This window comes from Hydra viridissima, unplaced genomic scaffold, assembly GCF_058129835.1.
Source record: "Hydra viridissima isolate aposymbiotic clone 2 unplaced genomic scaffold, HvirCarnegie_v1 scaffold_15, whole genome shotgun sequence".
Classification (NCBI taxonomy): Eukaryota; Metazoa; Cnidaria; class Hydrozoa; order Anthoathecata; family Hydridae; genus Hydra; species Hydra viridissima.
In genome coordinates, this window is record NW_028324314.1 from 269,569 (window position 1) to 284,837 (window position 15,269).

The 15,269-nt window shown below is 34.1% G+C and overlaps 2 pseudogenes; one reads left to right on the forward strand and one right to left on the reverse strand.

Moving 5' to 3' along the window:
• The window catches only part of LOC145182606 (uncharacterized), a 286,819-nt pseudogene that overhangs the window by 89,446 nt on the left and 182,104 nt on the right, over positions 1-15,269 (reverse strand).
• LOC145185234 (zinc finger MYM-type protein 1-like) lies at positions 179-1,621 on the forward strand (annotated as a pseudogene).

Consider the following 15,269-nt stretch of genomic DNA (forward strand, 5'->3'; position numbering starts at 1 on the left):
CTTGTGGACGGGACTCCGGACGTCTCTCACACCGAGCAAATCACCTTTGTTCTCCGCTTTTTATACTTTGGTACTGAAAAAAGATGGACCGTGAAGGAGCCCTTTCTGAGGGTCGAGAATCTTGAAAAAAAGATAGGTGCTGACATTGCCAAGCTTATTATGAACGTCTTAGAACAAAATGGAATTGATCTCAAAAACTGCAGAGGTCAAGGATATGACAATGGAGCGAACATGTCCGGTATATACAAAGGAGTACAGGCGATTATACTGCAAAAAAATCCTCAAGCTCTCTATATGCCATGCAGCGCTCATAGTCTCAACCTTGCTGGTGTTCATTCTGCTGAATCTTCGGTTGAAGTCAAGAACTACTTTGGCCGAGTCCAGTCACTTTACAATCTTTTCAGTGGAAGCCCTAGTCGGTGGAAAATCTTGATTGAAACCCCCTGGTTTGTCCCTTCATCAAACGTCGCAAACCAGATGGAGTGCGCGAATCGAGGCCGTGAAGCCGTTAGCCAAGCGATCCAGGGAAATCCTCGAATCTTTGAAAAAGCTCCGCGATTTTGATCTAACAGCTGATGAATTGAATGAAGTAAAATCTCTGGAGAAGTGGGTTCATTCATTCGAGTTCATCGTAATGACAACCTTTTGGTATAAAACTCTTCAATCAATCAACTACGTGACCCTTGCACTACAATCAGAAAATATCTCCTTGGACGACGAGATGAAACTCATTAAGACTCTTATTGAAGATCTAAATCGACTGAAATTATCTTGGACCAGCATCCTTAATGAGGCACGTTTGATAGCATCTGGTCTTGCTTCTTTTGGTTTTCAATCAGAATTTGTGAAGAAGAGGACGAAAAAAAGGAAGACCTTTCACGAAGAGGTGAGGAACACCGCTCATTTCAATGAAGACGAAGCAAAAGAGTTTGAGGTGAGCGTATTCAATACCGCTCTTGATACTCTTATTCAGCAGGTCAGCGATAGATTCCAAGCTGCTGAGAAGACGACGAAAATGTTTTCGTTCTTGTGGTCATTGAAATCTCTTGTTATGACAAATGAAGAAGAATCAGAAGAAAGTGTTGAAGCACCTATCCAATTGGAGGAGAAATGCAAGGTCTTGGCACAAATCTACGCGACCGATGTTGAGGAAGAGAAACTTATTGAAGAGGTCCGCCACCTCGATGCTCTGAAGCGATCCAATCTTTTTGGTCCAAAAGAATCTCTCACTTCCATGACGTTATTGAATGGAATATACCAGAAAGATCTTCAGCCGCTCTTCGAATCAGTCTGCATTTTGCTGCGCATCTTCAACACCATCCCTGTTTCTGTTGCGGAAGGCGAGAGATCTTTTAGTAAGCTTACTCTAATTAAGACAGCTTTAAGGTCTACAATGAGCCAAGAACGACTCACGAATCTTCTGGTTATTTCCATTGAGCATGATCTTGCCAAAAAGTTGTGCTACGGTGAAGTGATTTCCAAATTCGCCATGAGTAAAGCTCGAAAGATCAATTTCCTCTGAAGTTGAAACAACAATAGCTGTTGTATTCTAGACAAATTTTTGCTCTTAACATCCAATAGTGTTTAATGATTGTCTTTGGTCTGTTTCTACCATGTTCTAGTGTCGACTTTATCATTTTATGTATAAGTCAAAAGACCATTGCAATTATCCAGAAATAAACTGTTCAAATGTTCATTAATTAAAATTAAAAAATTCTATATTCTTTTATCCTCTTTGATTTGTTATCAAATAGCTTATTATATGTATTGAATTATGGATCATTAGATCAGCTTTCACTTTCAGTAGGGCGCTTGGGAAACTTTGACCCTGGGCGCCGCAAAGACTCACGGCGGGCCTGTATATATATATATATATATATATATATATATATATATATATATATATATATATATATTAGGGTGGTCCAATTTGTATGGAGCCGAAAAATTCGATTTAAGCCGCCCCCTAGGATGATTCTATGGACAATTCTAAGCAACTTTGGTGAAGGAACCATAGGTCTATTTCGATTTTCGAGTCTCCCATTTTTAAAAAAATGATTTTCTCCCATAACATCATTTTGATTCAAAATTCGATTTTTTATTTATCTTTATATTATCTTTTTTATGCGTATATGGGGGGTTTTCGGGGTCGAGAAATTCATTTCTGATCTATTTTTTTCAATGGAGATTCAACCTAAAAAATAAGAACATGTGTAAAAAATAAAAAAAAAGAATTTTGTGAGAAAAAAAATCTGCGAATGTTAACACATAAATTTTCAGTTTTGGAAAAGAGAATAAAATTAATCTTAAAAAATAATAATCATCGTGCGTATTTACTACAACATTTTATATGAGAGTATTTTATTGTTTATGTTTTGTAAACAAAGCGTCTTCGAGTCATTTATTTAGCCTTCGTTTTTCGTTTCAAATCAAAATATGATATTTGAATATAAATAAAACTGTCAGCATTTTTACCACTGTGTATTTACCAATTTGTAGGTGGAAAAAATATATTCGAACCAAATGTTTTAAAATATACTAATTTCAGTTACTTTTGAATTCTTTTAGTAAAAGTATACAATGGATCCAAATGAATTGCCGTCTACATCGCAAACCGCACCAACATCAACGAGGAGTCATTTGAAGCATTTGCCTTCGCACGATGTTGCTGTTTTTGGTGCATCTTGTGATTTGAGTCGACTAAATCTGCCAACGAATTAGGATATTTTAAGATGTTTTTTTTTCTTGACCGAACGTGCTAAACCGCAAAACAAAATGTTTTCGTATAAAACATTCGTACCGCACGTAGCAGACAAATGGATTAAAATTTGGAGTCAACTTAATGTTGAAATTCTAACAAAAAAAAAAATTGGGTACATTGATTGAGAAGTATCAAATCGAAACTAAACATCCAAAAATCGCCACATTCAGAATGTTCGTGCAATCTACAAAAGAATTATTTTACATCGGTAAATATCAATGTGACTTGAAGGCAGCATTATGCTCATGTGGATTGATTCCAAATCATTTGAAAGATTTCATGCGAGATCAGTCTGATGTCAGAAAATTGACGATACCGGAATTCGAAGAGCCAGCACCAACGTCAACAATAATATCAACAAGTGTTGAAGAGAGCCATTTAGCATATGAACCAAGTACTGATACAGATGAGCCAAGTTCAAATCCACAAGATGTTTCGCCAGTAATACGAGGACCGTATACTCCCAGATGCGATGCTTTGAACTTCGCTGCGATGTGTGATTGATTTGGTGTGTCTGATAGAATAGCAGCAGCACTCACAACATCTCTTATGCAAAACATTTACGTAAAAGATGAACATGGCAATCCTATCATCGTGGATAAAAATAAAGTGCGTCGAGAAAAAGCCAAATGCAAACAAGAATTGCTTCTTAAGCAGTATGATGCATCCAATTTGATAGCATTTTCATTCGACGGCCGAAAAAATGATGCTTTTTCAATGGAAAAAATTGATGAGAAGTTCCATGCTAGGATCGTGAAAGAACTACATCTAGTTGTTTTGAAGGAACCAAATTCTCAATTGATAGGCTACACCAAAGTCGAAAATGAAGATGCTGAACACAAATTGATGACATTGAATGCATTCTTCGTCGAAAAAGAAATTGCTCTCGATGCATTAATCGACATATGCTGTGATGGTGAGCCAACAAATACTGGCGTAAAAAATGGGATTTTGCGTCGATTTGAATTGCATTTGAATAGTCCGCTGCATTGGTTTGTGTGTCTTCTGCACTTCAACGAGCTGCCATTTCGTCATTTATTTGACACTTTGGAAAGATGATCGACCACTGGACCACGAACAACAACCCGAACGTTGGGCAAACAAATTGAAACGTGTGTAAATCTTCCGGTATGTATTATTTGTCATTTTTCTCATCGATTTTTTCCATTATTAAATGGTAAAATTACATTTAATTCATCTAATTTCTTTTATTTCAGTTTCTACATAAATTTGAGATAATCGTGCAAGAGAACATGCTACCTGATTTAGATCCATTTGAACTATCCACCGATTCAAAGTACTTATACAAAATGACCAATGTAATTTCAAATGGTGTTGTTCCTGCGGATTCGTCTCACATTAAACCAGGACCAATAGCACATTCACGTTGGCTCACCAAGGCGAGTAGATTCTTGCGGTTGTATGTGTCAACTGAAAATCCATCAAGGAATTTGAAAATTCTGGAAACATACATATAGAAAGTGTATGTGCCGATACACTTCAACAACAAGTACTATAATTCGGTGGTCTTCTGTGGTCTATTATTTTACAAAATCATTCGTTAGACACAATATTTGGATACAAATCTACGCGGAGTTGTGAATAAAATTATTAAAGACAATTCATATTACGCACATTCCTAAAATATTTTGTTAGCGATGTTATTTAATGATAAAAATCAAGAAAATTTTAAAATATCGAAGAAATCTGTACGACCCGGCACATCTTAGAGTTTATCAAAAACCTTCGATAAATTTCAATTGTATAGATTATACGAATATGATTGATTTAAATAAAGATGATGTCTTATTCGAACCATCGTTTACGCATAGCATTACGTATGATCATTTGGAACAATATTTAGAATACGATCATCCGCCATTGCCTGATCCAAAAATTTCGGTACACATAGAGGCAACGGAAAGACATGTTCAATTGCTGGCTAGCGTTTCTAAACGTGTTTTCGAAAAAATTCGACACAGTGTTACGACAGTTACATCGGAATACCGTGCAAAATACCCCAGACTTGAAAGCAAGAAAGACTTTCAAAAATAACTTATTTCGCTTTTCCTCCACTAAATTTTTTTTTTTTTTTAATTTTTTACACATGTTCTTATTTTTTAGGTTGAATCTCTGTTGAAAAAAATAAAATAAAGATCAATCTTACCGAAAAAACTAATAATTTTTTTCGGAAAATAAGCAAAAAATAGCTGAAATATGCATGAAACGCCCTCTGGCGGTGGTAATAGGTAAAAATCAAGGTCAGAAATGAATTTCCGACCACAAAAACCCCACATATACACATAAAAAAGAAAATATAACGATGAATAAAAAATCGAATTTTGAATCAAAATGATTGGAAAAATCATTTTTTGAAAAGTGGGAGACTCGAAAATTGAGATAGACCTATGGTTCCTTAACCAAAGTTGCTTAGAATTGTCCATAGAATCATCCTAGGAGGCGGCTCAAATCAAATTTTTCGGCTCCATACAAATTGGCCCGCCCTAATATATATACATTTATATATATATATATATATATATATATATATATATATATATATATATATATATATATATATATATATATATATATATATATATATATATATATATGTACGGATGTATTCATCCGTCGTTTCTCATCCCATTTTGAAAAACCTTTTCAATTACAAATTCAAATTTAAAAACTTCTTTGTTTCCATAAAAAGATTGTCGCTGTTTTAAGCAATAAACGTTTTTCCGTAAGGTAATCAACTTTACCTCAGACTATAACCAAACTATAAACTATAAAAACGGATTATTCAGCAGTATTTCCGAGTCAGTCAGCAACCGTAATTCGTTATCACTAATTAAGATAAAAAATGACAAAGCATTGACAGGCTATTAATATCTATTCAGCTTATTAACCACTCTCGAAAAAAGATATTTTGAGAAATAAATATAATAGTGTGTGTGAGAATGTACTCTGCGATGGAGAGTTTAAGACATTTTATCGTAATGTAATTTAGATTTCATTGTATAGAAATAAGAGATAAGAACAGGTTGTGGTACTTCTTCAAATTGGCGACGAAGATAAAAGAAAAGTAAATTGAATTAAAAAATAAAGTTAATGTTAGACTTTTATAAACATTGTAATTATCCATGGCTATAAAAAATCTTAATTTACCAAACTTTCCACCATTTTCATGTAGCGAAGATGCGAGTAAATTGTTTTCTAGCTGGAAACGCTACATTAAACGATTTGAGTTACTTTGCAGTTCACTAATAATTACAGATGACAAGCAAAAACTTTCGTTACTTCTCACTTTAATTGGGGATAACACTTACGAAATTTATGAAAACATTATACCACAAGATACGCTAATCACATACCAGCAAGCTGTTGATGCTTTCAATGAACATTTTAAACCTCAAGTTAACTCGAGCTATGAAATTTTTATGTTTCGCAAAATGGTTCAACGTACAGACGAGACCACTCAGCAATTTTTCGTTCGATTACACGAACAAGCACTTAAATGCGAGTTTGCTGATAAAGATAGAGAAATTAAACAACAAATTGAGCTTAGTACAAACATCTCAAAACTACGGAAATACAGCTTCCAGAACCCTAACAAAACTCTACAAGAGCTGTTAACTATGGCAAAAACATTCGAATTGATGGACAGTCAAATAGAAGAACTCGAGAAAGAAACGATAAAACAAAACGAAGTAAATACAGTAAAGAAAACAAGTTTTCCTCCAACCAATAAAGTAATGCTCAAAACACCACGTGAGATAGAAAAGAGATCGCAGAAAAGAATTTGTTTTCGATGCGGGAACGAATTTCCACACACTAATATATGTCTAGCTTTGGGGAAAACATGCTATTCCTGCGGGAAAGTCGGGCATTTCGCAACAGTCTGTAAAAGTAAAAAACAAATGGAACAAAATACAACAATACAGCGGGGAAAAAACCAAAGAAATGAACAAATTTATACAAAACCACTAAATATAATTTGTAAAGATGTCAACGAATCCGAAAACAATTATTCAGAGCTTAACCAAGGAAATTTGTACTCAGTGAACAATAAAAAAATTAATGATGCAGTCGAAAGCTTCGAGGTTACGATTAACATAGAAAATATACCAATAACCGTTCTAATAGATACCGGAGCTTCTATAAATATCCTAAACTTTGAAACATTTGAAAAGATAAACAGTTCCCTTAAAAGACCACTTCGCCTACATAAATCTAAAACTCAGATTATAACTTACGGAGATAACAATCCAAAACTAAAAATAGAAGGACAGATCAACGTAGTTATAGAAAGTCAAACAAAACTCTTTCCGACTATATTCCACGTGATCAAAACCCGCCACAAAAACCTATTATCTGGAAACGACGCTAAACTATTAGGTTTAATACAATTAAATAAAGATCTCGCGCATACTGACGTCAATGAAAAACCTTTAAACAAAAACCAAGGAGAACAAAAGACAGGACCAAATAATTGTGGCGACAGAAATCAACAAATTTGCCATTCCATGCAGAATATTAACAAACTAAACAGTGCTCTCCTTCTTAACGCTCCAAAACGATTACAACCACTTATAAACTCATACAAAGATTCTGTTTTTAGCGGAAAAATAGGAAAACTTCCAAGTAAAGTTGAAAATTAATTAAAGTATAGCACCAGTCGCACAAAGAGAAAGAAGAATCCCTTTTGCACTTAGAGAAAAAGTTAAAGATGAACTTACAAAGCTTGAAACAGAAGGAATAATTGAAACGGTAACGGACGAAGCGACACCCTGGATAAGTCCAATGGTAATCGTTCCAAAAAATGACGGCAACATACGGATTTGCGTAGACATGCGAGCCGCTAACAAAGCTATTGGAAGAACGCGTTTTCCAACTCCAACCCTAGACGATGTTATTGTAAAATTAAAAGACTTAGCCGTCTTTTCAAAACTAGATCTAATGAAGGCATTTCACCAGCTCGAACTTGCGCCGGAATCGAGATCAATAACTACTTTTCAATCCGAAACTCAAATTAAGCGTTTTACAAGACTTAATTTTGGAGTAAACTCTGCACAGGAGGAATTACAAAACGCTTTACGAGAAGTTTTAAAAGAGATTGAAGGAACCTTGAACATTGCCGACGATGTTTTAATATTCGCTTCGAATACAAAACAGCATGATTTAATATTACACAAAACATTAGAAAGATTTAAAGAGAGAGGTTTAACCTTAAATTTTGAAAAGTGTATATTTGGAAAAGAAAAAGCTAAATTTTTTGGTTTTGTATTTTCAAAGGAAGGAATGCAACCAGACCCAGAAAAACTTCAGAATATCAAGAACATGCCTATACCAGAAAACACTAAAGCTCTTCAAAGCTTTCTCGGACTCATGAACTATTTCAAACGTTTTATTTTGCACTACAGTACTATTACTTACCCTTTGCATAACCTTCTTCATAAAGATTCATTATGGAACTGGAACTTTGAGTGCCAGCAAGCATTTGATAAACTAAAAAACGCTATGACATCAGACTCGTGCGTTGGATACTTCGATTCCAACAAAGAGACTACAGTCTTCACTGACGCAAGTCTTGTAGGGATATCAGCAGTTATTGTACAAAACACACCCAACAAACAAGACTTTAAACTCATATCCTATAATTCAAAAGCGCTATCGCCTGTACAACAGCGCTACTCTACTATTGAAAGAGAATGTTTAGCTATAGTATACGCCTGCGAGCACAGCAAAACATACTTGTTTGGACACCCCTTTAAAATATACAGCGATCACGAAGCTATTGTAAAAACTTTAAACAACCCAAATGCTACAGTACCACTTCGCATTGAGCGTATGACCTTACGATTACAAGGGTATTCTTTCGATCTACACTACATCCAAGGAAAAAATAATATATCTGATTATCCTAGTCGACACCCTGTAGACCCTTGTGACAACAAAGGGTTAGAGAAGTATGTCAACTTTACTGCTGAACACACATGTCCAAAAGCCCTTTCACTACTAGATATTCAAAGGGAAACCAAAGCCGATCCTATTCTACAAATACTGAGTTAGTTGCCACTAGTACCTGGCATAAACTGTTACATCCGAAATGTCCTCCGGAAATAAAAAAATTTCAAAAAGAATTACTCGTTTACCATAATATTCGCCAAGAACTTACAGTAAATCAAACTTCAGACATTATCCTAAAAGGAAATCGAATTGTGATTCCACGTTCACTAGAAATTACGGTTATACAACTCGCGCATGATAGTCACATGGGACTAGAGAAAACTAAATCACTACTTAGACAAAAGGTTTACTTTCCGGGCCTAGACACTAAAGTAGAACAGTATATTAAACAATGTGCAATTTGTCAGGCACTTGGCAAACAAAATCCACCAGCCGAACTATTAATTACACCAACACCATCGGAAGTTTGGGACACGGTTAATATAGATTACCTTGGTCCTTTACCAAACGGATTTTATTTGGTAGTCCTCGTAGATCAAACATCAAAATTTCCGGTTGTCGATATTATACATAATACATCTGCTGACCTCCTTATTGATTTTCTACAGAAAACAATCGCAGTATACGGAATACCGAAAACAATTGTTAGCGATAATGGACCACCTTTTACTTCATTCAAAATAAAAACATTTTTAAACAAACTGAATATTCAGCATAAACGAATCACGCCGCTTTGGCCACAAGCAAACTCACAAGCCGAATCCTTCATGAAACCACTGATTAAAACAATACGAGCGGCACACATCGAACGAAGAGACTGGAAAAAGCAGCTGTACAACTTCCTGTTCTCCTACCGTACCACACCCCATTGCACAACCCGAATACCACCATCCACACTTATGTTCAATCGTGTTACAGGTTTTACAATACCCTCATTTCAGACAAGGGTCGATGCAAATATCAATGATCAAGCCAAGAAGAGACAAGAAAATGCTAAGTTATACAGAAAAAAATACCACGATCTAAAATACCACGCAAAAAATCAAAACTTAAATATCGGTGATACAGTACTGATAAAACAAAAAATAGGTAACAAAACTATGGCACCGTTTGAGTTTAAACCCTACACAATTACGGCAAAGAACGGTACAATGATTACAGCCAAATCCCCCATTGATAACTCGCAAAAAACTCGGAATGCTTCACACATGAAGAAAGTACCAATGGATATACAGTTCAATCCGACACCAATTAAAGAAGAGGGTGATGAGGAATACTCCCATAACGACTCGATATCTCCAGAAAATGAAAGTACACTAACAATGCCGACACAACTAAGAAGCCATTTTCAAGAACCGAATACGAAGACATACCCAAACAGAGAAAGACGTCCTATAGAATTATGGAGAAAGTACTAATGCATACAAAAAAACAAACAATAAAACATTTCATTTACAGAAGAAGGGGAAGATGTGAGAATGTACTCTGCGATGGAGAGTTTAAGACATTTTATCGTAATGTAATTTAGATTTCATTGTATAGAAATAAGAGATAAGAACAGGTTGTGGTACTTCTTCAAAGTGTGTGTTGCCTTAAACTGAGGTAAAAAGCAACTTACTATGAACAATATATTATTTTATACTTTCTACATGTCATAATTTATTTAAATTTGCTAATTTATCGCTCGAACTTGAAAAAAATTAAAAGTAGCGAATTCCAAAAAATAAAGCGCATTACAAAAAGTATTCGCACGAATCAAAAAGTCTATATAAATTTGGTCCGTTATCAATATTCCAAATTATTTGCGCAATTAAAAAGAAATATTATCACGGATCGTTTTTTTCAAAGTGGACCAAAATTATCGCAAAAGTTAATCCGGCCGGAACAAAAATTTCATTGATAAATTTGGTCTGAGATAAAAAAATTTGTGGAAAAACTTTCAGTAACAGATCAATAAAATAGTTCACGTATACTTGTTAGAAAATGTCCAAAAATTTTTATTTGGATGTCAATAGACGACCGAATTAGAAATCATGACGAAATTCGACTAATTTAGGCCTCCATGGACGTCTAACTATGTCACGGAAGCCCGGACCAAATTTGTTCGTCTTTGGACGTCTTCGGACGTTAATTGACCATTGGGTTAGCAGCTGCTTTCAGATGACGATCACTCAAGGATAACATCACAATATTAGGAGACGAATACCATGAGTCTTTTTCGAAGTGAGTTACCATCTTCATAATTCCATTTTATTTAAACTGTTTTTGCAATTACGTTTTTGCGTTTGAATCATTGAGAACGCCTTGATTTGCTTCGTTGTATTTTTTCCTTTGCACTTAAGCGACGTCACAGCGTCAATAAAATTTATATCTTACTCGAACCCTCAACTTTGTGTTAAAAATTTCATCTTTAGATTTGTTAAACATTTTCATTTTTCAACTTTACATTTTATTGTAAAATAATTCAGATACTTTCTTCGAAGAGTACCGCTTGGTTTTTCTTTCTGCATAAGAATCATATTGCCATTTAAATTCTTAAAGGAAGTAAAATTTGCCATATTTTAAAGTGTAACAATTTTAGTTAAGAATTTAATTAATATTTTTAGTTAATATTTTAGTAATAATTTTCTGAATTGTTCTTGAAAAGAATTTGTGAGAAAATAGTTAAATTTACAGAAAAGTTCATAAAAAAAAAAAACGATTAATGCATTTTTTTGACAACAATCATACTTTTCTCAGCAGCTGTGCCACGTTTTTATCACGTGACGTCATAAGACGTCATGTGACGTTTGATTCTTTTTACTCTTCATAAGTTGATATGTATGTTACCAAACCATGTTTATTCGCAACAACAACATGTTCTTTTTTACCAAATGAATTTTTGCATCAGACATTTTACGTTTACATTTGGAAGAAAGTCCTGCCATTTTTAAATTCTTACATTCTAAATGCTTACTTCTCTTGTGTTTGTCGGTTGTCTATAAAATACGAATTGAGAACTGGTAAAATGCTATCCTTTTTGCAAACAAAAACTAAATAGTAATAAATAGTAAATAGACACCTGTCAACAGGACGATACTATTTAGTAAATGTTTTACTAAATAGTATTGTCCTGTTTACAGATGCCTCCCAAGCAACACAAAAAAGCTTGACAGGCCGCATTAGAACCGCCAGCAACAGGTTGAGTACTCCTGGTTTGTATAATATGTTGTTGTTTCTTTTGTATAAAAAGCTTGATTTTTGATAGAAGTGTGAACTGGCAGTATTTTAACAAAGGAGTAATGTTTTTGGTGACTCCAAAAAATGAAGCTTAGATTTATTCGCCTCACATTCAAAATATTTGTGTCACTATTTTCTTTTTTTTTTCTTTGTAGAATAAAGTTTTCTATATCGAATTGAAACTGATCATTGTTGACTATTGCGTTTCGTATAACTTCAAATATTAAAGGGCATCAGTTTAAAAATAGTTTTTAAGTCTCGAATCAGTACAACTTAATTACTCTAACATTTAAAATTTTGTTCTTTTTTGAGAAATGGGCGATAAGAAAAACTTTTATTTAAGACTTGCAGTTTTTTTAACTTTCTAATGATAAATTTGTATAAACCATAAGCATTTTTTGCACAACTGCATTTAAAACCGATATTTAAATGCACAAGTTTATTTTAATGGCAACTCATAAGTCATGCAGTTCTGTCAAAATTTGGTTTGTTGTTTAAACAAACACCAAACAAAGTTTGTAATTGCTGTACTCATGAGTTGATCAGAACTTATATCATTACAATGTTTTTATAATTCTCAAGCGTTGGTTAATTTTTTCTGGCTTTTATATTTAGTTAGCATCACAAAAGGAACCACATTAAACTCAATGACATAATACAACTGGTTTATCAGCATTACATTTCTCAGACCATAATTCTGTATGACAAAGTTATTATTATATTTGCTAACACTTTAAAATAATTTCATCTGAATCTTCATGAGTTAGGATTTTTTCAAAGCTACTGATCTCTTTCAGCCAGTTTATTTGTGAACACATTTGCTTCGCAAATGTTCATTACATCAGTTTCCATACTTAATGGAAACGATAGCTGGAACATAAACTGAATAAAACTTTATTTTTGTAGGACGATTTAATGTTGTTTTGAATATACTTAACTTAAATCCACGAAGCATTTTTTTTTTTTTTGGTGATTTGGACTCCATTAAAGTCTTAGGTACTATATTTACCCATAAATAAAAAATCATTTAAATGATTAGCTTCACTCTCTAAAACTTGTCAATAGTTTTCTTTTTACTTATTTTTATATATTTACTGTTACTTTGTTACTACTAGGATTTGCCGATTCTGGCTCATTGCACGTTCTGACATTTTTTTGACCATAAGTTAACCATTCGTTATTTCTGGCTCATTGAGCGTGCTAACTCCGTGCTAACTTTTTTTAACCATAAGTGAACCAAAATTTTTTCCATGCGTATTTCTTGCTTATTAGCCATATGATTTATTTTTTTCTTCATATCATTTGTGACGTAGTAGAAAAAGTAAAATTTTATATTTTTTTAATTTTTCATATCGTGACGTCATTTTTTCGTGTTATGTCATCGCAACATAAAAATGATTTTTTTTTCTTGCCGTGAAATTACTTAGATCATTTCAATATATTTAAATGCGCATTTTGTGCTCATTATCATGCATAAAAGTATGCTTGACCTAACAATAAATAAAAACTTCCAGATTGATCGACTTGCGCGTCTCCAGAGTTTAACGTGACGACTAGCCTTCTACCACTAGAAACGCCTAACATAGAATCAGCTTCGCTAAAATTTCTATAAAATGAGATAGTAGTTGTTGAAACGATGTAGGTGTTGGATTGGCACACCTGACGACTTGTTGTTGAACGAGCTTATTATTGAAACGTTCCATGAAGATAAATAAAAATCCTCTAATCCAGAGGATGAAAAAATGCATTTGCTTTCATTATCATATCAAACAAAGTGTGTATAATTGTTAGAATTATAGACTGCCCAGGGACTGAGTACAGTTCTATTGCCTGGAGGAAAATTTCCATCATAAATTCTTAATCTGGATTCCCACCAGTTTCCAGATGCTCCAATGATATGCATTCTAATATACTTTAAATAAACACCATTTCCTTTGCTTACAGAGTTTAACAATACATATTCATTTCCATTAGTTGTGTTTAAATATCTAAATGTTCTAGAGTGCAGCTTAAAAAATCACAAGGAAGGTGGAATTGTTGTAAATGTCGTAATAAAAGGCTGAATCCAGTGTGTTATTGGTGAAGCTGTTTTGTTTAACAGTTGTATAGCTAAACTTGTTCTGAACGGTAAGTCTAGAGTTAAATATCCTCCTAAAAATGAAGTAGTATATACATTACATCCTTGCAAAGAGTTTGCATAATAGCATCTTTCAAGTAGTGAGAATAACAAGTCGCAAGCAAGAGCTGCACTTTCTTCTCCAATACCTTCTGTAGTTTCTGAATAATTACCTACGCTAATTTTACCCTCTGCATAAATTCTAATAAAAACATTACCAGGAACTGATAATCCATTAATAACTGTTCCTGTAAATGTAAGCCATAACCTTCTTAGAACTCCAGGACCATCAGAGTAGATGAAAACTGGAGCGGCATCAGGTAATCCTGCGGCTATTGTTTGAGATTTTAAACCTAAACATGTAAATCCTGTGTTTGAAACCAATCCTAAATAGTTGGATTTTTGTGATAAAACATCTGCATAGTTTTTTGTAGCAGAATCTTGCACGTTTGTTGGTTCAGACACATTGTCGAGTTTATATGAGTTCAAATCAACATCAGACGTTATATTTCCTATTCCAGAAGGTGTATGCGTACCCACATAATTTTTAGTGGCGGCGTCATGTAAAATGACGAGCTCCGACACGTTGATCAATTTGTGCGAGTTCAAATCTATGTCGCCGCTGATCGTGCTAGATCCATTTGTTTTTACACACATGCTTGTTCTCACATCTACATAGTTTTTTGTAGCAGCATCGTGCGAGCTTGAACGTTTTTTACAATGATCAATTTGTGAAAGTTTAAATCAAAGTCTGAAGTGATTCCTCTTGTACCAGTGGTTGAATGTGTGTCGACGTAATTTTTAGTGGCAGCGTCATGTGAGTTGACGGGCTCCGCCACGTTGATTAATTTGAAAGAGTTCAAATCAATGTCTGAAGTCATTGTGCTTGATCCATCTAATCTTATAAACATGTCATTTGCAAAAGTGGGAGTTAGAATATCAAAGATATACCTTCCATTTCTGATCTACCGAATTTGTCAATCATTTTTATATATCCATTTTTTTAAAATTTCACCAAATAGTGTTCACAACGCTTTGAAAGTCATACCATACCCTTCATCAAGCTTTTTCAAAACATATAGACACAAGTGACCGCCATAGGATGTATTTCCAAACTGAACTCTTTCGCTATTGTAGCAGACAGGACTTTTGAAGTAGTTTACGAGCTCAACTGGAGGAGGTTGGGCGTAAGAGTCGAAGCTT